The 26546-nt window shown below is 38.6% G+C and overlaps 2 long non-coding RNA genes and 1 pseudogene across 4 annotated transcripts in view; 1 reads left to right on the forward strand and 2 right to left on the reverse strand.

The window, feature by feature from the left end:
- Positions 1-312: 312 nt before the first annotated feature.
- Gm26715 overlaps positions 313-26546 on the forward strand; it is a 62654-nt gene continuing 36420 nt past the window's right edge. Inside the window, exons 1-4 of one of the 2 annotated variants that reach the window (XR_382586.2) lie at positions 313-479; positions 14635-14740; positions 15028-15094; positions 15868-16128. This is a non-coding gene — a long non-coding RNA (predicted gene, 26715). Of the gene's footprint in view, positions 480-14634; positions 14741-15027; positions 15095-15867; positions 16129-26546 lie in introns of those variants that run through there. The other variant, XR_873609.1, reaches the window with a different exon arrangement.
- Positions 2221-6704, reverse strand: Vmn2r-ps104 (vomeronasal 2, receptor, pseudogene 104; annotated as a pseudogene).
- Gm33043 lies at positions 19671-21603 on the reverse strand. 2 transcript variants are annotated; one of them, XR_382585.2, is made up of 2 exons: positions 21117-21603; positions 19671-19869 (listed from the first exon to the last, which is right to left on the reverse strand). It is a non-coding gene; the product is annotated as a predicted gene, 33043 (long non-coding RNA). The 2 variants fall into 2 exon arrangements; XR_382584.2 differs by lacking the exon at positions 19671-19869 and adding an exon at positions 20116-20288.

Genomic DNA, 26546 nt, shown 5'->3' on the forward strand with positions numbered 1-26546 from the left:
CCACCCCAGCTCTCACCGTTCAACCACCTGCCCCTACCCATTGTGGGCAGTGATCCTGTGCTCACCATGTCTAAATCTCAGAGCTTCCTGAGGTCCCCTCAATGCACCCGACAGCAGATCTCAGAGCAGGACACAGAGAACCATTCAAGCCTGCACAACCACAGCGAACTCCTAGAAAGGCACCCGGAAGATCCCGCCTCTTTGTCTGACTGGCATGTCTGCCTGGAGACCTTGATTGGCCAGTGAGTCTTACCCCTCCTCAATGTTAATGTGTGCTTCCTGTTGAAGGCTGGAGCTTTTCCAGATCTCCAGAGCCCTTTTCAGCTCATTAGCATTTGTGCTTGCCCTGGGGGAAGAATCCACCATTCCAGCTCAGGCTATTCTGCTGCCAGCTCCTCCCCTCTGTGAGCCATGATCCTGACTTCAGACCTTGCCTGAACATTCTTCATACCACTTGCCTTCTTTTTCCTGAAATCAAGGTGAGTAGCTTCAATATCCCATTACTCTAGCTGCATTGTAGGTATCAATCTGACCCAGGAATGGAAGGGTGGCCAGGCTATTAACATTAAAAAGGAATTTTAGAAAACAGGAGGCTTTTTTAAATATATGTAGATTGCCAAGAGAAACTATAGCCTAGATTAAAGATGGATCTGAACATCTCAAAAGATCAAGAATAAGAAAGGGTTTCTCACCTCAAAAGGTATAATTAAGAAATAACCCCACAGCAAGCAGGGTTAGAATCAGGATTAGGCGATTAGAGGGTTATGGTAAGGATTAGGATAAGGGTTGTTAGGATTAGGGTTAGGGTGGTTAGGAAATTAAGGGTTGAGGTTTAAGATAGGGTAAGAGACTGAGGGTAAGTCCCAGGGTTAGGCTCAGGGTTAGGGCTAAGGTGGCCACCATTATTCTTGATTGTTCTACTGAGTCAATAGTATCCCTGTTACACAAAGAAGAAATATCATGGTTAGGTCTAGGCTCAAAGTTAGGGCAAAGGATTTGCTGTGCTATGTGAAATCAGCTTCTATCTTTTCTCTCATCTGCCTCCCTAGTCCTCTTTTTCATAATATCATCATCTATTTTCCTGCCCCCAGGAAAGTGGAAAGTAGGTTATCCAAGATTCTGGAACTTCCTGATGGGAAATGTCTTTACTTTACCTGGGGCCCAATTCACATAGAACAGAAAACCACTACTGCATTGGTTGTTCTAAGTTTCACTTGGGGATCCTCCTAAGATAAAAGCAATCATGGAACTTGGTGCTCTTCTTTGATAATGATATCATAAATATAGCATAGGCCATGTGTTTAGTTAATATAACCATGTGGTTCAAGACAAAATGGTGGACAACATGATTCTTGATGGGACAACTGAATCAGTAGTATCCCGATTATACAAAAAAGAAATAATAGGCCTACTATATCTTAATGTTTTGTTTTGTTCTTATTCTTATAGATTCTACCTTGCATACTTAATGGCTTCTCAAATGAACCTAAAAGTTTTTCCATCCATGTAATTCCAAAACTAGCATCCTAACATAGGAAGCAAAGACTTTGATATTCACAAAACTGAACAGATAATCAAAGAATAAGTTTTAAAAGCCATTCAGACTGATGCCAACATACAACATTTATGCTACCCTCTTCTGGGCCTCACTGTTAGTTATTTACACAGCTAATTTTCCTACGAAATAAAATGCCCTTCAGTATTCTTTTGCTCTAGACACGTCTGATTTACTTTCTACCCAAACAAAAAGTATGCTTACTAAAGATCTGTATGTGAAGTTTTCACATGACAATCAAAATTATGAAAAAGGAATCTCAGACAAGCAGTAAATGCAACTTTATGGTTTATTAATATTTGCTTTTTATAAATATACACATATACACATGGTTTAGAATATACACATGGTGTGTCATTCACATCATGTAATTAATACCAAAGAAATTTTAAGTAAAGTAAACTGGTTAAATTGGCCAAAGTTAATTTTATTCATAATAAACTAAACTTAAAAATTAATATAAAAAAAACAAATATATTTAATCAATAAATCTCCAAAGGTAAAATAAATTTGAAATGATAATATTGGTCTAAATCTTTCTTTGAATAGTTAACGTGAGAATATATATTTAAATTTTAATGTCTACTTTTAAGGACATGATATATGTAAGCCTAGAGATCTGGTCAGGGAAATGCAACCTAAAGCCATCCCCAATGGATGTTCATAAGAAATGACACAGCTCTTTGGAGGCAGTGGGTTTTCTCTAAGTTGGTATATTTATCATGTGGACACATCATACACTGTTCCATATCTGCTGGTGAACAACAATAAACCTGTATAAGATATCATAGTTATGCAGTTAATAATTGTGAATTTGTATTATTCAGAGGATATATCAATAAATAATTTGATGTTGAGCATCTATTCCATTCCTTATTGCTGTAGGAACCATGAACCTAAGATTGCTGTCAATTGAACTATGATTTATAGTGGAAGAAAAAAAAACATCATAGAGAATGGACAAAAAATATTTATTAAACAAAAAAGAAAATATGAAAATTAATATGCATACTCTCAGATTATTATCTCCTCAAACCATAAATTCACTATTCACAGAAAAGGGTAGTTTGCAGACATCATTGTTGGTGCCAGTTGTTGCAACGCATTGTGTACTTTGTTGCTTTGTGGATTGTGCCTATGTTTTTATTTACATGTAGGAGCTAGAACATTTAATTTCTCATGCAAATACAGTTTGCATAAAGGAATATTTTCATTCTTGAAACTGTATGCCTCATAGACATATGAATGTCCCTCTCATTGTGGCACAATCTCTTTCTTCCCAGCTATACATTCCAAGCTGTAGGTCACGAAGGCTATTGAAATTCACATTCATCCCTCTTTCCTTAGGTTGGCTGTGATTGATGATAAGCACTGTCCCATCTCTTGTTACATTCTGGAAATCTTCACTCTTGTTCTAAGTCTTTCACAGGAAATTCTTAATCCTTTAAACCATCTAAGCTCTTAAAATATATTTCATTAAACAACAACTGCTACCCTGAACATCTGGTCTTTGTCAGGTACTAAGCTGGGTACTGGAGAAAAAGATTATGGACTGATCATGTAGTGAAGTTGTTTTGTATAAAGGATCAAAGAAAAATAAATGTATGCATAGATTATGCCTAAAATTTTTGTTTAAAAATTTGTTACATGTATATATCCCCCTAAACATTTTCTATGTAACATAAAATCAGTAACCATCATATTGTGAGAGAAATACATTGTTTGAAGAAGATATTGCAGGCTATTTGCTGGGTCCAAAAGCAGTTGATATTATTTAACTGATTAAGTACTGAAACATCAAGATTTTAGGTCTTCAATTTTCATCTAGACCATATATTTCTTGTTTGGAAAGAGAACACATTCAAATTTAGCAATTTTTCTTCTGCATGCAAGCATGTACCTGTTTCATTGGAAACCTCATTTTCTGGGCACTGAACACAATCAAAGCAGCAGTCTGCTGTTTCTTCCTGATGAATTTTCCTGAATCCAGCAGTACATGCCACACTACACATGGAGAAGGGAACCTGAGGAAATGCATAAATTGTATATGTTTGCGTGTGTGAATGTAGTTCATGTATACATCATATGCATAATGACCCTTAGATTGATATATGGGACATTAACAGATATGGCTATAAATATTCCTCTAATAATCAGTATTACTTAACAATTTCAGGCACATTATTATTTGTATTACCCTGCAGTGCACTGAATGTCACAATATTTAATACACCATGTAATAATAGATATGTAATATTTAGGTTGAAGCAATTTAAAATTTTTCCTTCCTAAACTGATTAATCCAAAGGAATGTTTATGTGGCATCAGTTCTCTAATGATTTACAAATAAAAAATAACAATACTGAGGTTTGTAGAGAAATAAGGTAGGATAGATCCAGAAAGATTTGTTTGATGAATATGAACAAAATATGCTATATAAGACTCTCATAAAATTAAGGAAGCTTTCCTAAGTTTAAAAGAAGACCTTGAACCCCCTATACCTTCCTCCGTTTCCCCTGGTTTTTATGAGGGAACTCCCCTATCTACTCACCCACTCATGCCTCACCACCCTAGCATTCCCCTATTCTGGGACATTGAGTCTCCACAGGATCATGGTCCTCCCCTCCCTCTGATGTCAGATAAGGCAATCCTCTAAAGAAGAGGGGAAACATGGAAGCAAGATAACATTTGAAATGTAAATAAATAAAGTAACCAATAAAAAATACACAAATAAAAACAGGAAACCTTAAATCTGGAGATTTCTGTTAATGAATACATCCTATACTTAATTAGGCTATAAATATGTCACCCAGAATCAGAAAATTCCATGGTGTGTGTGTATACAAAATTTATATATATATAATATATGTAATAAACATATTCCTATAGTGTGGGATGAATAGGCATGTGGGTACAATTGAACATGGAATCAAGAGACCTTTTTCCCTATGACCATTTTTACATAAAGTTGTGAGTTATGAAATGTTTGTGCTTGTAATTGAGGATAGTCTTTTGTAAGACTAGCAATTGGTCTCAACCACACAGCTATTACTTCACTGCCTCATATTTTAAAATTTAGGTATCATGAAAAATATAAAATTGTAGAATACCCACTGATGTTCCTCCTGTGGCCCACTCCAGGTCTTCAGATATAAGAAGTTGTTGGGTCTGTGGGAAACAAGGAAAATAGCTTCCTATTTTCACTTTTAATCCAAGGCCTTGTCGAAAATTCCAAATGATACAAATGTCATACTCTACACACTGATATTCCCTATGATTCATGTTCACCAGTTCTCCATCAGGGTTAGTAAATACCTGGGCTTTCAGCAAGGAAACCATCTAAAATAAATTCATGATTACATATGCATATTAATAAGGGGAAGACAAAATTGAGAATTTCCTCTAATTTTCTTAGTCTTTCAGAAAAGACAGCTCTATGAAGTAACCCTGTATAATAAAATACAATATACCTTTTTGATAATTGAAAATGTATATACTTCATATTAATGTTTGATGGTAAAATGTGCTAGAAAAGATGATTACCAGATAACAAGTAACATGGTGTGTGAGTGTGTGCACATGTTTGTCAAAAATACTTTTTAAAAAATGAAGCCATGTATGTGCAAATGAAGGAGAATTCTGAATGTGTGTGAAGATAAAGAAAGAATGGTTGTGGGTCTTTCATGAATAGACAGTAAACGTATATGAGATAAACATAAACTTAATAAAATGTACAGTCTTAATCATTTATGGTTTTGTAAGTAATTGTTAAGTTCAACGAGTAACTATTTGTACTGCACATGTACTGAACCCTGAGAAACTTTTCTTTTTTGTTTTGTTTTTTGTTGTTGTTTGTTTGTTTTTTGTTTTTTTGAGACAGGGTTTCTCTGTGTAGCCCTCGCTGTCCTGGAACTCGCTTTGTAGACCAGGCTGGCCTCAATCTCAGAGATCCTCCTGCCTCTGCCTCCCAAGTGCTGTGATTAAAGGAATGTGCCACCACTATTTGGCTGAGAAATTATGCATTAAAAATATTCTAGTCTAGTCATCCTTTAAGGCTTTTATGATAAAACTCTTGGTTCCTATTTTAAATTTTGAACTTATTTATGGAAATCTTGAGACACGTTTTCACAAAACTCACTGCTATCATAAAAAATGTTTTGTCTCCTATTAAATGTTATTTTGTGCACGATATTCATTCATGTAAATGGTTAATTAGAGAGTTTTTCAGTGTAGAAATCTTTCCACTGACAGAATAACCTTTCACAAATGTACACTTGTTTCTCTGGGTCCATTTAAAAGATCACACTGTTATATATATAAGCATAATGAAAAGTAAGAAACTTTACCTGCTGACAGTCAGTGAATAATCTTTTGGGTTCTGCTATTTTCTGAGACTCTACTTGTTGAAGCATGAGTTCATGGTAGGTGTGGACCACAACATACACAGCTTTATACAGACTGTAACAATCTTCACTTAGGGCCATGTCACATTTGTGCAATGCTGTCCATTCCGATGTGCTGTTGAATGTAAAATGATCCATTTTATTGCTGTTCTTACAGACTGAACAATTAAAATAATTCCACTCCAGTATAGACTCAGAAATGTTTACTGGTATTTGTTGGTTTTCATTGTTTGCAAAAAAATTCCTAAATTTAGCAATCTCACCTTTGTGGTGTGCAAAAGTGACAGTCCCATGAAGAAATCAAGGTTGAAATCTCTTTTAATTGTGATGACATCCCATTGTGAGGTTGTGATCCAAATTCTGTGTGCAAATAAATATTCCCATCTTCTAAAGCTGACTTCTAGAGTTGAGTTCATTTCACCATAAATGATAACAACTTTTGCTGATGATGTCATAATTTGCTTATCATATGTCTTAGCCCTTGTCACGTGTATGTGCATGTTTTCTGGGATCACATTCACAAAAGCTAAACAGATCCCATGTCTTTGCATTTCTTCTGTTGAGTCTGAGAGAAACTGAATACCCTGGCCATCATCTAAGATGACCAGTCCTATCCAAGTCCATCTAAAATGAAGCATCAAGGAGACCATGCCATGGGACAAACGTGTGTCCTTGGTGGCTACCTGATGGACATAGGGGGACAGGTCATGGTCACTTAGGTTAGGATTAAATGTTCCAAAGAAAACCTAAAGGATATAGAAGAGATGATAAAACATCTACTGAGGAATATGATTGTCAGGATGTTTGGACTTATATACAAGTAACATTACTCATCTTTCAGAACTCCTATCAAAGATAGTAAGATTATACTATAAATATTCCATTTTTTAAAATATTTTTTATTATGTATTTTCCTCAATTACATTTCCAATGCTCTCCCAAAAGTCTCCCATACCCTCCCCCCCCACTCCCCTACCCACCCATTCCCACTTTTTGGCCCTGGCATTCCCCTGTACTTTGGCATATACAGTTTGCAAGTCCAATGGCCCTCTCTTTCCAGTGATGGCCGACTAGGCCATCTTTTGATACATATGCAGCTAGAGTCAAGAGCTCCGGGGTACTGGTTAGTTCATAATGTTATAAATATCATTCCTATTAGATTGTTGACTATCTCTGATACATCCCACTGTTCTCAAAAATAGTTTGCCTTGTACATCTATGATCTATTTACTTAATTCTTTATTTTATATTATATAAATAATATATATCTATTTTAAAACATGTGTGTGTGCACGTGAGAGTGTATGTATGTGTGTTTCTGAGTGTGTAGCAATATACTCATCACTCATAAATGCACGCTGTTCAAGTTTTCTTGTAGGAAAATGTAAATGGAATTTGAATGTTGTTAACTCATCCAGTGTCACACATTCTTAAATATGGTGTCCTAGAATAAATTGACAGTTTTACAGCTGTTTTCCATGATGGTCCTGTAAGATATATGTTTCAATCATCCTCTAATTCACAGATATAATTAAAAACCAAATGATTTTTTCTTCTAAATATATCTTACCCAGAATCCCAATTTATCCTCACACAGGCCATCCATGAAGGAGAATAGCAAAGACGTGTTGGGTAAATGATAAGGATTCTTGTTGATCTCATCAGTAGCAAAAAACATTACCAGAGAAAACTCGTATCTTCTCAATGATATTCTAAAACAAGGCATAATGATGATTAAGAACGATGTTTGAAACAAAATTCCAATTGCAGTAAAGTTTGTAATATGAGAAATGCTAAATTTCTGTCTAAATGTCTTGAAATAAACCTCATATGTTAGCAATCTTTAGAGGTGAATACAATTTAAGAATTCATAGACATAGGGCACTATGATATGATAAATATTTTATTCATGAAAGTTAATAAAGATTGTTTTATCTCTGAATGCCATCCTTGAACTAGATTACAGTCCTATTGAGAAAGACTGCTATAAAATAACCTTGAATTTGTATTTCCACAGATACATAAAAAAGCATGACTTAAACCATATAAAATATATAACAGATTCTCCTTAAAATATTTTATTATTTAAATGCATTTTATGTATCAAACATCTTAATAATACTGAATATTTTGAGAACCAAATAATACATCAAAATTTTGTTCAACTTTCATATTCCTGTCCTTTTATACTTTAAAAATATCATTAATGCATATTTAATAATATCCATACCTGATGATCCTATGTCTACTTTTGAGTACTGCCTGCCTCTGCCTCCCGAGTGCTGGGATTAAAGGTGTGAGCCACCACGTCTGGCCTTAATGTCACTTTTTATTTTGAGATGATGATTATCTAAATTTTTCATTCCATGTTAAATTTGAGAAACTTTCAGATATTGTCCAATTGTTATGCTCATTTTTTTCATAATTTTTGTTGATGTAATTGAGATTTAAGCTGTACATTCAGATTATTTTATACTGGTATATTCCTTGTCCTTTCAGTGTATCATGGCTATCAATTATTTGTATTCATTTTTTTTCTAGCAGTTTGCTAAAGTTGCTGTCACTTGTAAGTATATATTTTTGGGGAAGATTGATTATTTTACAACGTTTAAATGCTGTAGATAACATACAATATGTAGTAGAGAAAGTAACAAATACAGCTCCTGGGCCCTCTGGGCCAACCAAAGCTGCCCTGAGCAGACTGCTATGCCATGTGGACCTCCACTCTCCCATCACCTCTCCTCAAACCTAGTCAGACTCCTGAACCATAAGGTGCCGAAACATACAGCCTAATGATATCCATCAGAATCCTGCCACACCAGGAAAATTGAAGTTCACCCTCTTCCCAATATCTCCTACAACAAGAACATCTAGGGATTAAAACCATCCAGTTTGCTAAAGGCCCTCAAAAAAACAAAATCAACAAAAGCCTTGGCAATATGACACTTCCAAAGCAAATCTACCCCACTACAGCAAGCTCAGATAACCTAGCAAAACTGAAATACAAGAAAATTACCTTAACTACTATCTTACAATAATCATAGAGGCCTTATAATAGGAAATTATAAATTCCTTAAAGAAACACTGGAAATACAATCAAACAATAAAGGTCTTTAAAGAAGAAACAAATAATTACTTAAAGACATACAGGAAAATAGAATTAAACAGGTAAAGGAAACAAATAAAACTGGGCAAGACCTGGAAGTCAAAATAGAAGCAATAAAGAAGACACAAACTGAAGAAATTCTGGAGGCAGAAAACTAAGGGAAGACAACAAGATCAACAGATGCAACAAGCATGTACAGAATAATGGAGATGGAAGAGAGACAGTCAGGCATAAATATACAATACAAGTAATTAATACATCAGTCAAAAATGTTAAATATAAAAAACTCCTAGCATAAAACATCCAGGAAATCTGGGATTCCACCAAAGGCCATCAAAGAGCAACAGAAATAAAAGAATGTTAAGATTCTGTGATAGTTTGTATAGGCTGGGCCCAGGGTGTGGCAGTATTAGAAGGTGTCTCCCAGTTGGAGTAGGTGTGTCCCTGTGGGTGTGGGCTTTATGACCCTTATTCTGACTGTCTAGAAGCCAGTATTCTGCTAGCAGCCTTCAGAGGAAGATGTAAATCTCTCAGCTCCTTCTGCACCATGCCTGCCTGGATGCTGTCATGTTCCTGCCTTGAAAATACTGAACTGAACCTCTGAAACTAAGAATTGCCTTGGTCATGGTGTTTGATCACAGCAATTGAACCCTAACTAAGACAAGACTCCAAGCTCCAAGGACCAGAACATATTCCCAAAATAATCATAGAAGAAAAGTGATTCCTAGAAATGTGTGAGAAGCCTCTAGAATACCAATTAGACTGGAACAGAAAAGAAACCCATCCTAATACATAATTATCAAAATACAAAACCTAAAAATCAAAAAAAGAATATTAAAAGTAGCATGGGTAAAATGCCAAGTAACATACATAGACAGATATATCAGAATTACATCTGACTTGTCAACATAGACGGTCAAAGTTAGAAGGGCCTGAGCAGATAGCCTGCAACATCTAAAAAAACATAGGTGCCTACATACACTACTATGCCCAGAAAAACTCACAATCAACTTACATGGCAGAAAGAAGACATTTCAATAAAAATCCAAAATCAAACAATATCTGTTCATAAATTCTACTCTACAGAAAATAGGAGAAGGAAAGCTCCAAACAAAGAAACATAACTACATCCAAGAAAACACAGGAAATAAGCAATCCCATACCAGCAAAAGCAAAGAAAGCACTGACAAATACATAAACACACACACACACACTAAACCACCAATGACAAAATAATGGAAAATTACAATCACTGGTCATTAATATCTCTCAACAACAGTGGACTCAATTCTCAATTAAAAAGACATAGGCTAAGAGAATGGATGGAAAAAGAGGATGCATTATCCTTTTGTATACAAGAAACATTCCTCGGGAAGACAATAGACATTTCCTCAGAGTAAAGTGCTAGAAAAAAAGTTATCTGAGCAAATGAATGCAATAAGAAAGGTGGGGGTAGTCATTCTTATACCAAACAAACAAAAAACAAAAATAAACACTTTCAAGCAAAATTAATCAAAAGAGACAGGGAAGGACACTTCATACTCATCAAAGGAAAAATCTACCAAGATGATATCTGAATTATGAACATCTGTACCCCGAAGACAAGGGCACTCAACAACTATAAAAGAAAGACTGCTAGAATGTAAATAGCACATCAAATCCCACACATTAATTGTAGGGTATTTCAAGACCTGACTAGCATCAAAAGACAGCACATCCAGACAAAACCATAATCACAGAAATAATGAAACTAAAAGGCTCTGTGAATCAAAAATACCTAATAGACATGTACAGAAAATTCACCAAAACCCAAGAGGATATACTTTCTTTTCAGCACCTGAGGGATCCTTCTCCAAACTGATCATATAATCAGTCACAAAGCAAATCTTGAAGGTACAAGAAAATTGAAATAATGCCTTGTATCTAATCAGACCACCATGGATTTAAGTTGGACGTCAACAACAGGAACACTGTAAAGCCTACACACTCATGGAAATTGAACAAGTCTCCATTCAGTGATCTCTGGGGCATGGAAGGGGGGCAGAGAGAGAGAGAGAGAGAGAGAGAGAGAGAGAGAGAGAGAGAGAGAGAGAGAGAGAGAGAGGGAGAAAGGGAGGGAGGGAGGGAAGGAGGGAGGGAGGGAGGGATGAAGGAAGGAAGGAAGGAAGGAAGGAAGGAAGGAAGGAAGGAAGGAAGGAAGGAAGGAAGGAAAAACACTTTATGGAATCCAATGAAAATGAAGGTACAATATATCCAGTTTTATGAGACACAATGAAAACAGTGCAAAGAGGAATGTTCATAGCACTAAATGCCCCCATAAAGAAATTTTAAATGCTGAAACCAGCAATTGAAAAGTACACCTGAAATCTCTAGAAAAAAAAGGTGCAAGAATATCAACAAGGAGTAGGAGGAAGAAAATAATGAAAATCAAGGCTGAAATAAATCAGCTCATAACAAAGAAAACAATATAACAAATCAAGAAAGCTAAGAGCTGATTCTTTGAGAAAACCAACAAGATAGACAAACCATAGCCAAAATAAGCAAAGGACAGAGAAACAGAATCTAAATAAACAAAGTCAGTAATGATGAGAAAGACAAAACAAGTCACATTGAGGAAGTTCAAAGAATCATTAGGTCTTACTCCAAAAGCCTATACTCCACAAAATTGTAAAATCCTAATGAAATGGGTGATTTTCTATCCAAATACCAATTGGAAAGTTAAATCAGGGACAGGTAAACTATTTAAACATCTCTATAGCCCCTAAAGAAATAGAAGCATGTATTGAATGTCTCCTAACCAATAAATCCCAATAGAGAGATTGTTTTAATGGAGAATTCTACCAGACTTTCAAAGAAGAGCTAAAGCCAATACTCTTCAAACTATTCCATAAAATAGAAACAAAAGGAGCACTGCCAAACTCAAGCTATGAGGCCACAGCCACTCTGATACCTAAACCACAGAAAGACTCAACAGAAAGAAAACTTTAGATTGATTTCCCTTATTAACATTGATTCAAAATACTCAATAAAACACCTGCAAACCGAATCCAGGAACACATCAAAGATGTCATCGCTCAAGATCAATTCGGCTTCATCAAAGAGATGCTTAGAAATTTAATATATTGAAATCCACCAATGTAATCTACCATATAAACAAACTTAAAGAAAAAACTCACATGATTTTTCTCATTAGTTGCTGAAAAGGCCTGGGATTAAATCCATCGCCTCTTCATTTTAAAGGTACTAGAGAATTCATGGATACAGGGTACATACATAAACATAATCACAGTAACATACAGTAAGCCAATAGATAAAAATCAAACTAAATGGAGAATTTCAAACATTTCCTCTCCATTTAGGTATAAGGAACAAGACTAACCTTCCCACTCTATCCCTAGCTATCTTTTGAAAATATCACTTAAAATTCTAGCCAGAAAAATAAGACAAGTAAAGAAGATCAAAGAACCAGCTCTTGGTTTGATTGATTCTTTGTTCAGTACTTTTAGTTTCTACTTGATTGATTTCAGCCCTGAGTTTGATTATTTCCTGCTGTCTACTCTTTTTGAGTGAATTTGCTTCCTTTTGTTCTAGAGCTTTCAGGTGTGCTGTCAAGGCTGCTAGTGTATGCTCTCTCCCCTTTCTTTTTGGAGGCACTCAGAGCTATGAGTTTTCCTTTTAGGACTGCGTTTATTGTGTCCCATAAATTTGGGTGTACCCATTTTCATTAAACTCTAAAAAGTCATTAATTCATTTCTTTATTTCAGTCATAATGGTGTACAAAGTTCATGCCAGCGTTTGAAAAGCAGAGGCAGGCTCTTACAGGATTGAGGCCTACAAAGTGTCTTCAAGACAGCCAGGGCTGTTTACACTAAGTAACCATGTATGAAAAGAATAAAAATAAATTTAAGAAAGAAAAATACTATTATGAATTAGGTTCATGAATGGGAATAAATTCATAAATTTTTATGTTGTAAGAAAGCATTTGGTAGGTATTTTACTTAGACAGTCAGTACCCCTTAAATATATAATACTATTTTAAGTTGTTTACCTTCTGTTTCATAGAACTCTGAACAGTAGAATTGTGATTGTTGTTTGCCTTACATGTCCAATGCCCTGAGTTTGATACCTTGCACAGCAAAAGAAAGAGAGATTGTGATTATTGAAATTGTCAGAGAAAATGGCAAGGGTTTGATCTAGATCATGCAGCCTCAATCTAAATCCTTGCTCTGCCACTTTCTGCAACAGGAACATGCATGGGCATCGCCGTTCTTACCTCTTTCCTTTCTGCAAGAGGAATGGCAAGAATCAGTGACTTTCAGCTTATGTCTACTTAAGGACAACACGGAAAAAGGTTCAGAGCCTTGCACCTAGTGAGACTAGACAATTGTCTCACAGTTAATTCATGAAGTGGCTCAATTGTTCCTGAGTAAGGTTTTTGTTTTTGTTTTGTTACACCCAAGAATATTCTCTGAAATCAGAACTTTTTACAAGCTTAAAACGTCCTTATATTTTAGATTCTTAGATTTAGGATCCGTATTTTTATATTTTGGAACATCAGGAGGAGTGTTAGTAATAATATTATCATAAAATAATATTAGCCTAATAATCCTTATAAACACTCTCTGGTTATTCTAAGTCATTAATTATCCTTATGAAATAATATTTATTTTCATCTCCATAAATGTAATAAACATGCTGCAGAACTTGTTAGTAACAGCTAAATGTGAAAGAAAAATTCCCTTTGTATATAGATTTTTGGTTTTTTTGTGGACTACTTTTTGAAATATGTCTAATTATTACAGTAGTATGACAGTTTAAGAGCTTGGAAATCAGCTGGGCGTGGTGTTGCACACCTTTAATCCCAGTACTCAGGATGCAGAGTCAGATGGATTTCAGAGTTCGAGGCCAGCCTGGTCTACAAAGTGAGTTCCCAGACAGCCAGGGCTATACAGAGAAACCCTGTCTCAAAAAACAAAAACAAAAACAAAACAAAACAAAAACAAAAAACAAAAAGAGCTTGGAAATCAAACTGACCTGAGTTAAATTCCAATTTGGGCATTCACCAGCTGTGGGACTTAAATTACTAATCTGTAAAAGGTGGGGCTGATAGTAATTTTTCCCCACAGTACTGTGAGAATTAATCTAACCCTTTGTAAACCGTTTGTGTTTTATTATTTATCAGGAACATTGGGTAGTAGTAGCTATTGTAATTATTTCATTTATAAAGTTTGTAGAGTTGTGCAGAATGGAGTTTATCAAACCTAAGTATGTGAAAGTATACATCTTGAAATTGTTAAAATCAGATTTATCTTATAAAATTATAGTTTTAAAAGAATGCAGCTAGAAATTAGAATAGGAAATAATTCCATGGTATTGTTCAAGTGATTTAAAATTCTATCGGATAACTAAAGAAACTGAAATTCATCTATTAAGGTAGCATACAGTCCATAAAATATTCTATAGTATGCTAAGATACCATTCTCCTTAAATGTGATTTCTAAAGTTAACTAAATCTGTTTTTAATGAGAAAAATTTATCTGGGTTTGAATATTCTTTTTTTTTCCTTTTAGGCAATATGTCAGTATTGAGTGAATCCAGACATCATAGCTCTGTAAGGCATGTTGATATTGATTGCTTCTTTGTCTCAGGAGGTATAAGAACTGGCAGATCTCAAAGGTCTGTATTCTTGTTTAAGAAAATTGACACACATATAAATGTGTGTGTGTGTGTATCTGAATTGATAACAATGTATTCTTTAGAAAATATTTTGATATTTCTCGGTCAAATCTATCCCTTTGTTCAAATTGCCTGGAGTCCATTATCACAGGTGTTGGGAAATTAGAAACTTGCTATTTGGTGTAAGTTGCAATATATCGGGAAGAGTATCTTAAATTGAGTAATCTGTTATCTCATATAGATGAGGGATTCTGAATATTTTCCATATCTTTTTGTTGTTTGTTAAGGGGAAATTTCTGGTATCCTGTGTCTTCAGACTTTGTTCTTCTGTTCAAGTAACTCTCCTCCCTTCATGTAGGTAAACATAGTAACTTTTGGGTTGTGATAATTTTGTATCATTGAGTTGAATCATCTGGGCAGTCTTTTTTTTTTAATGAAATTTCAGGCTTATGTATGTACTACTTACTAGTATTAGAAGCATTTGTTTAGAATTTTTCTTTAGTTTTTTCTTGTCAGATTGAAAGAACCTAGTGGGGAAACCCCCCACTCAATTCCCGAATCAGAGTGCACCCAAGGAACACGAGAGACCGTCTTGATGCAAACACACAAAGTAGTTTAATGACTGAGCTCTGAGCCAACCTGTATCTCATACACGAGATGGAGGTTGTTGACCACGAGGCTCGAAAGCTAAGGGGTTTTATAGAAAAGGGTCTGGCGCTGGGGGAGGAATTGGCACCGTTTCACACGATTGGTTCATTTAAACACCAGCAGAATGATTACACACCAGAAAAAGATTACGTGCAGGTCGGTGAGTCAGGAATTCTGAGGGCCAGGTGCTTATCTAAGTCAGCAGAACATCTGGTTAACTTTTAACCAAGGTAGACAGGGTGGGAGATAGGGAGGCGCCTGGCCAATCCCCACATTCTTGTATATCTTCTCTATCTTTATGGCTAGCCAGTTCCTAGGATGACTTTACAGCCTTTGTTCTTTGCTCTAGGCCCAAAAAGCCTTCCTAACTAGCAAGCTGCTTGAGTCATGGATCTTGAATATTAATTTTCTTTCACCTAGAAGTAGAGATAAGGATTTGTTTAATTCCCTAACAAAAGCTCCTTCCTCTTTCTACACAGGTAACCTAGCAACGATTTACATGACAAAGCCTTGCCTGCCTACCTGCCCTCAGATCAGCCTGGAAATCAACCCCTGAGGAGCCTTTGTCAGATTTAAACACACAAATACCACTCCTGGTGTCCTCTCTTTTGGAATGTCAGCCTTGATTCCCATGGGCAGGCTTCATGCTCACTGTGATTTATGCCTAGCCCTGACCTGGGAGAACTTTCACAGATGGGATGCTGTGTTTCTCTCATGAGTTTAGAACACCCAGGGCTTGAAATCAGACAATAGCCTGGCTTAGATTTAAAAAGCCTTTTAAAAAATGGAGTCTGACTCTCAGTTCCTCCTGTTCCACTGAAATGCCCTGTCATTCACACATACAGCTGTGGTGGACTGTGCTTCTCAGACCCTTGGTGGGTGAAAAACAGTCGATGTTGCCTGCTGCTGTAAGACCCCAATGCAATGTGTTTCTTAGGCCCCTAGAAACAAAGCCCAGGATGGAGTTCTTTGTTCTTTTGCCATCAGCCCTAAAGAAAGGTGAGATGGGTGACCCACCTAGGCATCTGACCCATTGTGTAAGGGACCAAGAACATTTACACAACTCCCCCAGTCTTTGTGATCTATCCTTCCCCTCACTTTCGGGGAGAGATGAGCTGTAATTCACCATCCCCATATTTATGATGCTTATCCTATCCTTCCCTCACTTTATGGTTCATTCTTTAAAAACCTCCACTGCAACTGCTGGAGGTCTATCTCCTCTGCCCCTTGTGGGCTACGAGCTCAGTCTCAGCATGCTGATAGTATTTGAATAAACGTCATGCAATATTGCATCAAGAACTGTTTTTCTTGAGGTATTGGAGAGTCGGCTCATCCTGGGTCTTGAGCGAGGGTCTCCCCTGAAATGGCTGTCTTTCACTACCATCATCAGCACAGTGGATATTGGGTGCCATATCAGTGCCCAGGTGAGGCCAGGATCTGTCAGTTCTAGTTTTTATGGCCAGCTTCCATCAGCAGAGGGGCACGGTAAGTGGCTTCAGGTCCTAACTGTTCTGTTGGAACCCACCATTGGCATCCGTCTTAGGTCAGGAGCCATCAGCTCTGGGTTGTGTGCACTTAGTTGGCCTCTCTCAGGATGGCACACAGTGAGTCTGCAGACAGAGTTCCTCACAAACATTATGGAGCAGACTCTTAAAGAGACAGGCACTGAGGTGGGCACTGGCACCTAACTGTCTTCTGTCAGAATGTTAGATGTGGACTTGTGAGAGAGAGCAGGTTGAGCTATTAAAATCCAGTTCACAATGAATGGAGGCCCAGACCTCCCCTTCACAGTGTCTGCTGTGGGGAACCTGCTGAGGAAGGCACAGGCAGGGGACAGAAAAGCCACAGGTGCCCAGGATTGAGGGGACTCCCATGTGCTGCAAGGACCTCTCTCAGGGTTGAGAAACATGTTTATTCTTCCACAGAAAAGCCTGAAAAGTGGCTCAGGACAGGACCCTGGCGATTCAAGAGGAGAAACCAGCCTCAGAGGAGGAATCTGACTCAGAAAATAAATTCACAAAACATTGTGTACATAAAGGGCCTACTGTGGGCATTTAAACAAAAACCAGTCCACAGGACCCCCTGAAAAACGTGAAAAGACAGCACAGAGGCCTGCTTGCTCGGTTGCTGGTGTCCCCCAAGCTCAGCCATGGGGTGAATTGTCAGGCTGTGTCCCTGTGAGTGTGAACAATGACTCAGAAGATGAAGATGACTCGTGGGGACCTCTGTCCTCTACTCGGCTCAGGACGTCTCACAGTCTGTGTAAAATAGCCAGAGCCTGCCTGAGCAGAGATGCATTTTCACTGGGGAGAGACAGAGATGAGGACGTGACTCAGACAGAGAGAGCTGAGAAGTCTGAGACAAGGAGAAGAGAAGTCACCTACAGGATGCTATGGGCACAGGGGCTTGAGGGGGGGCACAGTTGGGAGGAATGGCTCCCCAGAAAATGACCTGCTGTGGACAGCATGCCATGACAGAGACTGCCTGTAACAGGCCAGGATGGAAACATCTCAGGAGCCTGTGGCAGCTCCATGTAAAAATCCGTTGTTCCCTTAGACCAGATTTCATTCACACATTCTTGTGTGACTGCTTTTCAGTTGCCCCTGATGTGGATAATAATTCTTTTATACCCGACTTTCTTTCTTTTTCTCCATCTACTAGTGAGTTCTGTGAAACGAGATGTTCCCTGATGTCACAATTCTTAAAAGATTAAAAAGTGAGGCCTGGGTGCATGCTTGTGCTCTCATTTTGGAAACAATGCAATAACTGCACAATGGCAATTCCGGATTCATGCTTGACTTGCAGAGAACGTTTGAGAGGCATGATTAGAAAATGAACTAGAGCCAACATCGGGACTCCGGGAAAGGAAATAACTTATGAAATGAGTTTTGCACAGCATTTGAGAGTAGTTCCTGGATGAACTAGTATAGAATATTTAAAATCTTATACTTGTAAAAGTAAGTCAGAGCACGGGGACTCTCGGGAGAGTCACTGTGTGCAGTGTGCTGAGGTGGAAAGCCAGTGGAACCACTGAGTTAAGGGTTGACTTGATTTTTTCTGGCTGATGCCTGGCAGATTTGCCTACCTTTTTATCATAAGAGCTTAACAGCAAAATGCAAGCTAACCTCAGAGCTTTGAGCTCTTAAGTATAATAAGTTAAAGTTTCAACAATGATAAGTATGCAATTATTATTACTTTGCCCAGAAGCCTGGGAATAGGGAAAGGTGGAAACTTTGAGGAACAATTTTATTTGTTGATTCTTATGGGATTCCGTTATTCATTTGAATTTGATTTGCCAAGGAATATACAGTGTCTTATTTTCTACCTGCTTTTGGAGTGTCAATAAAAGACTGGGACAGGAGGAAGGCCAGAGAGGCTTAGAAGAGGAGGTGGAGAGTGAGTGAGTGAAAGGAGAATGCATGTGGAGTATGTGTGTGTATGGCATGAATGAGGCATGTGTGTGAGGCATGTGTGAGGCCTGTGTGAGGCATGTGTGAAGGGTGTGTGTGAGGCATTTGTGAGGCATGTGTGAGGCATGTGAGCTGTGTATGTGTAGGGCTATTGTGAGGCATGTGAAACATGTGTGAAGCATGTGTGAGGCATGTGTGTGGTGTTGTGAGGCACCTGTGTGTAAAGCACACAGAAGAAAGCAGAGGGCCCAGCCTTGAGCTGTGAGCAAGCAAGGGAGGAGTGCAGAGAGTGAGAGAGAAACTCTAAGCCTTGAAAAACTGCCTGTCGGCTTGCACCCAAATAAGCAGTCTGTGTCTGTTTATTATGTGCCTCCCAGATAGCCCCACTTCCAGGTGAGAACTCCGATCCCGAGCCGAGGCTAGACTCCTCCGTTGTTCAGGATCACGAGTCTGGCTCCACGTTAGAAATTCATTTCATGGCCTCTGAAAGGTCCTTGGTCTTTGTTTTCTTCCTGTGGCCACCGGAAGTCATTTATAAACCGAGGAAGAAACTTTATTTCCAGGTTTCATCGAGACAGAGGTTGAACTTTATTAATTATCAATAATAATGATTAAAATAAAAGCTGTGATGCGGTTTTTGCTTCCAGCCTACCACCACAGTTTGGCATGGTGAATGGGTAGGAGTTCGTTGGGGTTGCGGCACTCGCTCGCAGCTCCCCAGGAAAACATGAGTTTTATTTTTCATCTCTTCTAAAGTTTAAGTAAAATCTTCATTTCTTCCAAAAAGAAAAATACTTGAGACAAGACTTTAAACCCGCCTCCGGCGAGTGAGCATGTGCAGATTCCCAATCCTGTTCTTGTCGCCTCAGGGGACCACGTCGGCAAAAATTCAAATGTAAAAACTGAGAACAGGTACCTTAGTGGTTAAGGGCACAAACTGTTCTCCCAAAGGTCATGAGTTTGAATTACAGCAGGTGCTGTGATATTTTGTACCTTCTTTTGGTGGCTGAATAGATGACCACGAATTCTGGCTCACTCTTGTGGCCCCCGGGTTTAAAAGCAGGCAGAATTCTAAACATAATAAAAAAATAAATCTTAGGGAAAAGAAAGAAAGAAAGAAAGAAAGAAAGAAAGAAAGAAAGAAAGAAAGAAAGAAAGAAAGAAAGAAAGAAGGAAGGAAGGAAGGAAGGAAGGAAGGAAGGACGGACGGAAGGAAGGAAGGAAGGAAGGAAGGAAGGAAGGAAGGAAGGAAGGAAAGAAAGAAAGAAAGAAAGAAAGAAAGAAAGAAAGAAAGAAAGAAAGAAAGAAAGAAAGAAAGAAAGAAAGAAAGAAAGAAGGAAGAAAATTCCTTATGGAAGTTTCTTATAGATTTGGGAATTTTGACTGGATGAGCGATCCTGCTTCCATTTCTCCTTCCAGGCGTCTTTAAGAGCTGAGGGTCTGCTCTCAGGGCCGCTCAGAGGGAGACAGAGATGAAGTGAGGTCAGGAGCTGTAATGAGACGAGCTCATCACTAGTGGGCAACCTTCCCGGGATGGGAACTGGAAGTAGCAGCCCCACCCCAGTTCCTCCAGTGCCTGCAGCAACTTAGGGTCATGGGGGTCCGGGCTCAAGGACAGAGAGCTCCTGCACGTTCATCTGTGTGTGGCCGGGCGGGGTCCATGGGACAGGCTGGGAGGCAGGGCCTGAAGGCTAGGGCAATGACCCCGAGCTCTCAGCAGGATCCCAGCAGCAGGCATGGCCATGTTGGAGAGCTTAGGGGTCACGCGTTGTCACACCCTGCTCTGTCCTCCTTCTGGTCCATCCAGCCAATGCTCAGGCCCTCCCCTTAACCCCCTCCCTCCTCTCTCTTCCCCCTCAGGCTTGGGTCAGGCAGCTGTCATGCGGGCTGGGCAAGAGGGCGAGGCTGGAGGGTGGCCAGAGTTCACCCCGGGTCTCCTGGATGGCTTGGTGATCCCAGTCCCTGATGGCAGTGACCAACAACCACCTATGTGATCCCTGACCTATGACTTGGACACCGACTTTACACCTAACCTGGATATCATATGTAAACCCCAACCTTTGATCCCATCATGACCTCTATATTGCCCTGTGCCCTGGATGACACTGTCCTGTAACCCTGACATGACCTCGACACTGTCCACCTCACTCCAACCCAGCCTCAGTCCTGCCCACTAGGCACTCCAGGTTCTGACCCCTAGCCCCCTACCATATGCACCAGTGATTCATGGTGACATCAGGATCCGCCCCCCTCCCCCAGCCCAATGTCACATGCCTTGGCCCAGACTTCCCAGGAGTTGGGGGGTGGGGGTCACTCACCACTCTGTGTCCCATCATCATCAAAAGGCCTCGCTCAGGTTGTGAGCTGAATGGGGCGCCGAGGAGCAGAGCTTGGGCAGGGTTGGGGTGTCTTTGGGTCAGGAGTCACACGGTGGGGTGTAACTGTGTCACAATGGCAGTTATGGGTGACAGGATCAGGCATCGGGGGCTATTGGTGAAGGTTCAGCCTCAGTTTTAATAGACAGCTCAGTAATGGAGAGGTCATGCAAAAGAGTTGAGGGTTGGCGTCATGAAGCGAGCCTATGAGAGGCTATTGGTGGGGCCTATTTTCAGCAGAAGACCCCACTTGTGAGAGATGCCAGTACCATGGTATGATCTCCAAGAATAGCAGCATCAGTGAAGTGGATACACCTGAGCCTAGAGTGCTGCAGAGGGCAGAGCTGGAGACTTGAAGCCAGCCCCTTGGAGGAGGCCAGAAGATACTGCCTTTGAACAACAACCACTCCAAAATTTTAAAGCTCCTTGTATCAGAGCCAACGCTTGTAGTAAAAACTCCTTCTGAGGGATCAGCTGATAAAATATCCATATAAGGAACAATAGACACTGAAAGATTCAATGTCCTAACTTCTTGTTTCCAAGCAGCAACAAAATTTTTTACATAATGGAAAGCTATTAGCCATTCCTTGGGGCAAAAGTTTCCAATGAAGTTGCTTTGTAGGTACCTAAAAGGGAGTGAGGAAGGGGACATAATAAAAGGGTGGGTAGGATCAGGTATGGGAAGAGACAAGAGAGAAGTACAGAGGATCAGGAAATATAAATACGTAGCACTAGAGGATGGGGAACTGGGAGTAGCCTCTAGAAAGTCCCAGATACCAGGGAAGTGAGAGGTTCCCAGGACCCAAGGGGAATGACATTAGCCAAAATATCCAACAAAGGGGAGATAGAACCTGTAGAGACCACTTCCAGTAGATAGGCATGGGCACCAGTTGAGGGATTGGGCCACCCATCCATATCAAAACTTTTAACCCAGAATCATTTCTGTCTAAAGACAGACAAGACCCCGTCAGAAGAGTTAGGGAAGGACTCAGAACTGAAGGGGATTGCAACCCCATAGGAAGAACAAATCAACCCACTGGACCACAAAGAGCATCCAGGGACTAAACCACGTACCAAAGAGTATGCATGGAGAGATGCATGGCTTCAGCTCTATATGTAGCAGAGGATGGCTTCATCTGGCATCAGTGGGAGAGGAGGCCCTTGGTCCTGTGGAGGCTTGATGCCCCAGTATAGGGCGATGCTAGAGCAGTGTGAATCTGGAGTGGGTGGAGGCAAAGAGGAGAGGGGGATGGGATGGTGAGTGTGTGGAGGGGGAAGAGAGAAGGGGGTTATCATTTGAATTGTAAACAAATAAAATCATTAATAAAAAGAGGAAAAATGTCTCCATAATATCAAATTAATATATTTTTGATGACTACAACAGAACAGGAAGGTCAGATAATGGTAATTTAGAGAAAATAGCAAAAAAAAAAAAAAAAAAGGCAAAAGCAAGGCAATTGTGGAAAATGCAACAATGGTGTATTGTTATTCCAAATAAAATGTTTAATAAGACCAAATACGATGCATATGTAAAGAAAGCAGAAGATGACATTTCACAAGCTTTTAATGTCCTTATTCACTGCTATTTTAATGTCAGACTGATTTCTAGCTACTTAGCAGGAAACTTCAGGAATCTGTTAGGAAGAAAACCTCACACGTGTGTTTTCCTTGCTCGATTAAGCATGGCCACGTTCTCTGTGACAATTATTTTTCTTTTCAAAGGTGCTATTGGTAGTTCAATCGTGAATGCAAGTTTATAATCACAAAAGAGGTTCTTGTAAATCATACATGAAAGTAAGTCTGTTTAATCATTGATAATTTAGACATAAACATTAATGTCTCATTTTTTCATTCATCTGGTGGCCATTATGTTTTTAGAAAATGATTTCTACATATAGGATGCCATCCTGGAGAACTTCATGAAGGTATGATGTCATCCTTAATGTCATAGAGCATTTTATGTGATTCATCTCAGGAATGGAGTGGTACAATGTACACTGATGGTCTTCTCTTTTTTCTCTCTTTTTCTATTATTGAACATAGGTTGCCTCTCCTTCCATATTTTCCTGCCCTGTGCCACACATTCAAATCCATACCCTTTCTTTCTATTTGCTGTTATAGACTAAACATCTGAATTACTATTATTGTTATCATCATCATTTTTATTAATTATAAAAAACAAATAACTGGAATATGACAAAATGAAAAATAAACAGATGAAAAGAAGATAAAGAAAAAGTATAAGAAATCTATACACACAGACTCAAATTCACGAAAAGAATTTACATAAAAACTTAAAACTATAAAACACAATATATTTAAAAAGGAACTTTGGGATTAAAAACAAAAAACAACACACAACAAAACAAATGAACACAGAAACCAAACAAATCTAAAAGTCCTGGAAAAGCATTGTGAGACAAAGAACCACCAACAAAGTCTTTGAGTTTGTTTGGTGTTTCCCATCTGCTGCTGGGCATAAGGTTTGCCCTTAAGAGTAGTTTGAATACCCCGTGAATGTCCTACTATTGAGTACATCCCTTGAAAAAAGAAATTCTTGTAAATCATACCTGAAAGCAAGTCTGTTAAATCATTTTTAATATAGACAGGAACTTTAATGTCTCCTGCTTCATTCATCTTGTGACCACTAGGTTTCTATAAAATGATTTCTACATATAGGATGCCATCCTCAAGAACTTCATGGGATAAATGCCCAGGTATGGTGTCCTCTTTCATTTCATACAGCATTTTATATCATAAAAACAATTAATATTGGTTTTTTTGTAAATGACTATCAATGAATTGAAATGGTGATATAGTTCCATTCCTCTCTCAGTATTGAGACCCCATTTTGAACAGAACCATGCAGGCCCTGTGCATGCTGCCACATTCTCTGTAACTTCATATCTGCATCTATCTTTCATGTTTTAGAAGTCCTGTTTTCCATGGTGGGATTTCTCAATCCCCTCTGGCACTGATATACTTCTACCTATACGTCCACCATATTTCCTGAGTCCTGACACAAGGGATTTTATGAAGACAGCCCATTTATGAATGTGTGTTCCAAAGTCTTTCACATTCTCAAAACTGACTGGCTAAGGGTGTTTGTATTTGTTTCTATCTACTACAGAAGGAAAGATCTCTGATGGTGGCTGATCAAGACCCTGATAGATATATAATTTAGAATTAGAAAACTATTATTTATAGATAGATTTAAGGTGTGATACAGGTTTCCAAAAATGTGGCAGTGAGAATACCAGCATAAAAAAGAGAAACTTGTGCTAAAAACAACCTGAATTCATCATTGGCAATATTACACATCAATCAAGGCTCTCACATACTCATGTCCACTTTGACTATATTGCCGACCTCCCATGCACCAAGAAACAAAGTGATCAAATTTGGGAAGCATTTAGGTACTCCATTAATTTTAAGATATTAGGAAAAGTTTGGAAGATTTGCAAAATATAGCCTAATTATCCATGTGAACAATCTCATTTCTAGTCATTTCTGCAGTGATCATTAGTGAATAAAAAACATATTTACACGATTATATAGCAGGGAATATGGTTCAACACAAAAACTGTTACAAAGTTCAGGTAAATACATGTTTCATAAGTCACTGCTATCATTTAAAGATTTAAATAAAATTCCAAAACTTGGTAAGCAAATAATGACAAGACAACTAAGAAGAATTTTCCACCATTTATTCTTGTTATCAAAAATAGTTCAACTCTTCTTGCAAAAGAAAAACAAAATCGTACATACTGGACACGTACACCACATTTTTCTTCCTATGGCTTTAGCCCACCCCCGCCCCACCAAAAGAAACCAAAAAAAAAAATTTTGAAGACCGTGATTTTTAAGTATAGCAGCATGTCACTTAGGGCGATTTTATTGCTATGTGGCCTTATCAAAACATAAATATATGCAATTTTACACAGTCTCTAAATTTTGTGTTTCAAAATATAAGTGTATATACAAATATGTGCACATTCAGTAAGAATTAATGAAATATGTGGCCATGTGCATTTTAGGAGTGCAGGGAGTGGGACAAAGGGCATTTTGGAGACAGGAAGTATAAAAAAAAGAGCAATTCAATGACAATGTCAAAAATAAACTACCAAATAATATTTAAAAAATAAAGCAGCAAACAGTATTCCCCCGTTTTAATATTTTTAAAAAGGCATATTGTATAATAAATTTGTAGCCACGTTTATAACGACTGCCTAAACGTCTGTTTGCTCACCGGATGATTCTCTAAAACCACGAAGGACACAAGGACAAGTCATCTATGAGGCTTGAATTAATGGTCCCAGTCTGTTGGGTATAACCTGGGCCAGCCAAGGGATTTAGGAACGAAGCAAGCTCCGTGGGTAGAGGTAGAGGTCTGATCCCCAGTGTGTAATGTTAGGGGCCATGTACAGGATTGACTCTCAGGCCCACAGATCTTTACCCAGAGTAACCCTGACCTGCTCCTGTGCCGTTTTTTCTGGAGAAAGGTCCCTGGGGCACTCAACCTTTATGCAATCAGACATGCCTCTCAGAGACTGTCTAACAGCTTTTAGACTAATCTCTGTGCAGTACTTAGTCTTACAACTCTCACGGGCGACGGCTTCAAGTTTTAATTTTTTGATGTGTCTAGCCTGGGATGACTGTTTAGTTTTCAATGTGGCGAGAACGTATATTACCATGTCGGAAGCACAGACTACGGCAATCTATAAATGATTTGTGGCATGAGACTGATGGCCGAATTTAGGGGGAGGGGAATGGTCTTACTTAAGCATTTTATGGAAATTGAGTCTCTCTCCCCGAGAAGAGGGTGATGAAGCGGTATCCACGTCTGTCTCTTTTCCAGTAACCTGCTTGTTATCGCCAACGTCCAGCCGATGGTAATGAACTGAAACAAATGCACTTGAAAGAGATGAATCAACTTGAGATTTAACAAATCAGGTCAATTTCTGAAATGCCCAAGGACCGAAGGAAATCAATAGTAGGAGTCCCAATAGGGGCCCCAAAAGGGAGGACACCAAGGTCAAAAGCCAGGGGGAGGTTGAAAACCAGTTTTGGTAGTTCACCTTTCCTCTAGGCCATTGTAAATACTTGTGTATGGGTGTAACTCAGCTATCTACAGTTCTAAGTATCTACTCTGGTTCCTCTTTAGGTCTTAAACTTCCTTTTTCCTAGTTGATGCTAAATTTCTGTGTAAGGCAGTGACCTAGCTTTTATTAAAGTGATAGTGTAATGCCAGAGGCAATTTTGAATGTCACTGAATAGTCAACTTTCTTCCTGAATTCTAAACCCATGGTCTGCTCAAGGACTTTCTAGGACAGTGGAACACCGGTCAAGGCTTGGCTATGTCTAAAATTTCTA

The sequence above is a fragment of the Mus musculus genome, chromosome 13 (assembly GCF_000001635.26).
Source record: "Mus musculus strain C57BL/6J chromosome 13, GRCm38.p6 C57BL/6J".
Lineage (NCBI taxonomy): Eukaryota > Metazoa > Chordata > Mammalia > Rodentia > Muridae > Mus > Mus musculus.